Raw genomic sequence first — 3,431 nt, forward strand, 5'->3', positions numbered from 1 at the left:
GATTTCTGAGTTCGAGGCCAGCCTGGTCTACAGAGTGAGTTCCAGGACAGCCAGGGCTACACAGAGAAACCCTGTCTCGAGAAAATAATAATAGTTAATAAAAGTTTTATTATTATTATTATTATTATTTCTGGGCTGGCGAGATGGCTCAGCAATTAAGAGTGGTATAATAATAATAAATAAATCTTTGGGCCAGAGTGAGCAGGGACTGAGCAAGCAGAGTTGACCAGAGTGAGTGGGGCAGACGAGAGCGAGCAGAGGTCTTAAAACTCAATTCCCAACAACCACATGGAGGCTCACAACTATCTGTACAGCTACCGTGTACTTACATACATAAAATAAATAAATCTTAAAAAAAATAAAAATAATTTCCACGTAGTTGAGCATGGTGGCTCACACATGTAGTCTCCAGACTTGTGAGGACTAAGAAATGAAGGTTGCTTTGCGTTTGGGCCAGCCTGGGCTATATAAGACCCCATCTCAACCACCCACAAAAGCATTTTATATCGTCTAATGGATCAAAATTATGTGTGCAGTATTATCAACTAATTCAAGCAATGTAAAGTATTTTAGTCTTCCTTTAGGCTAAGTGTATTTTAGGCTCTGAACACCTATGAATCTGGATTATTCGGGTGCTCATAGGTAACTGGAGGATGCACAGTGGGTGTGAGAGATTCCTGAGACTTCCCGGGGCAGGGCCTGGGTGAGAGCTGAGCTCACCTGAGTGAGCAGAAAAGCTTCTGTCAGGAACCATAGCCCCTCCTAGGAGCCTCAAGCCCGGCCAAACCTCACACAGGAGTTCAAGGCCCCACCACAGAGCCTTGCTCGACCCTGAGCAGCAGGAGATGCTGAGGGCAAATGGCACACTGGCCCTCTAGGATGCTAAGACCTGGAGGGCCGGGGGGGGGGGGGGGGGGGGGGGGGGGGGGGGGGGAGGCTCAGGAACATTTTGTGCCACCTGAGGCTGTATTGGGATTGTATTGGGAGAGTGTGTGAGCCACCCTGGGGCCACAGTGGAAGGAGAACAATCAGGATTCAGTGTTTGGCATCCCTGTGGATAAAATGTGGGCCTTTGGCATCTTGCTCAACCACACCCACTGCCTGAGGTACCCGTGCCCAGGGCAGAAGAGCAATGTTCCTCCCTGGATATCCTCAAGTCAGCATGGGAGGGCTAGCAGCGGGGGTGGGGGTGGGGTGAGGGTGGTGGGATGGAGGAATGGCCTCTGTCCAGCTTGAAGGTTCCATCAGCCTCATCTGCAGGACTTGCCTATGAACCACAATGGCACCTGGTCAGCGACCGAGGACAAGCAACTCCCCGGGGAACACTGGAGGGAGAGTAGGGCCTTCTGGGAGAAGAAAATAAGGATGCTACAGGCAGGTGGAGGTTAAAGTGGGTGTCACCAGTCACTTGTATTCCAGTTGGAAGGCTCTGGAAGGTCTGTTGAGCTCAGTACTGGAGGACTGGAATGAGAGCCTGTGGTGTGTGTGGGGGTGAGGACCTATCATCACTGAGTGAGGTGAGGAGCCTTCATCTCCCCAAACTATGGAAGAAGAAACAGAGGCACCATCTATGTAGCTTGAAGAGGCAAGTGGGATGTGGACTCCAGTGTTCGGGTCCAAGCTGGCACCAGAACAAAGAGGAACTCAGAAGGAAGAGGAAACAGACTAGGTGGAGGAATGCTTAAGAGACCTATGAGGCTCAAGCCTGGCAGTGGTGGTGTGCACGCCTTTAATCCCAGTGCTCGGGATGGAGGAAGAGGCAAGCAAATCTCTGTGAGTTCCAGGCCAGCCTGGTCTACAGAGTGAGTTCCAGGACAGCCAAGACTATACAGAGAAACCCTGTCTCAAAACAAACAAACAAAACAAAACAAAATTCAATGTCATCCTTGATTACATAGCAAGTTTGAGGCCAGCCTGAGCAACAGGACACCCTGTCTCAAAAGACTAAACCAAAACGTTAAAAAAGAGAGAGAATGAGAGATCTGTGGGTGTGTATACCTTTAATCCCAGCTCTTAGGGGGCAGAGCTTGAGGCCAGTTTGATCTACACAGTGTATTTCAGCCAGAGCTACATAATGATAGCCTGTCTCAAAACAAAACAAAAACAGAAACCACTCAAAGCTTCCAGCACAGGTGTTGACGTGGCTGGTGTCACGTAGGGGCCAGGAAAGGGAAGTCCTGGGGCTCCCATGGGGCCACCTCCTGGAACCATCCTGGAGGTAGTTTTTGAAGGGGGAGGGGAGTTGTTTTGAGGAATTTCTGCCGCCCCCTGGGTGCTCTGGGGGCCCCCGTGTCTGTAATGGGTACATGGGGAGTGGGAAGGACCCAGATGGTCATGGATTTAAGAAGGCTTCGTGACAAACTCTTTGTCCCTGCACTCCCAACCCTGGCTGGCCTCCCCGAGGCTGACCTCAAGTGTCCACAGCCCACTCTGGCCTCATCACTGAACATCCATTAGCCGGCAGCTGCACCAGCTAAGGCCACCCATAGCCCAATGCAGTGTTCTAACGTGGCTCCAGAGGCACAGCTGAGGGTCCCATCCTTGTATGTTGCTAGTATTTAAGTTGAAAAGAGGTTCGTGGTCCGCTGCTCTGAGACAGAGTTCTAGAAGGGTCTCCATTAAGGCGCTTCACTGCCACCTGCTGGAAGACGGTGGTATAAACGTCAACCCTACAAGCGGGAGGGGGATCCTCGCCTCGCCGCCGATCCCACTTACAGAGCATGCTTTGGTACTGTGTATGACCTGGAGAAAATCACCCACCAGACTTGAGAGTCCTTTTCTACTGGAAGAACACGGCTTGAATCGGATTCTTCATCTCTCCTTTTAGCACCTTTCAACCAGATCTGGTTTCCACTGGAGGAAATATGTCACCAGGGGACCAGCTCTGAGGGTTCGAAGCCAAGTGCAGTTCCCAGTTTGCTATCTAGTTTGCTTTTGCAGTTTAAGCTCGGCAGTTCCAACTCTCAAGCCTAGTCTACTCTGCCATCATGGGCTCCTAACTCTCTGGAACCATAGCCCCCAATAAAATACTCTTATACCAGTTGTCTTGGTCCTGGTGTTGTTGTTTAAAGATTTATTTATTTTTTTTTATGTGCATTGGTGTTCTGCCTGCCTGTCTATGAGAGGCTGTCAGATCCTCTGGAATTGGAGTCACACAGTTGTGAGCTGCCTGTCATGAGGGTGCCAGGAATTGAACTCTGGTCCTCTGGAAGAGCAATCGGTGCTCATAAACACTGAGCCATCTCTCCAGCCCCTAGCCATGGTGCTTTATCGAAGCAATAGAAAAGTAATACAAGCCGGGCATGGTGGCGCACACCTTTAATCCCAGCGCTTGGGAGGCAGGGGCAAGAGGACTTCTGAGTTCAAAGCCAGCCTGAGTCTACAGAGTGAGTTCCAGGACAGCCAGCGCTACACAAAGAATCCCTGTCTCA

This window comes from Mus caroli, chromosome 17, assembly GCF_900094665.2.
Source record: "Mus caroli chromosome 17, CAROLI_EIJ_v1.1, whole genome shotgun sequence".
Classification (NCBI taxonomy): Eukaryota; Metazoa; Chordata; class Mammalia; order Rodentia; family Muridae; genus Mus; species Mus caroli.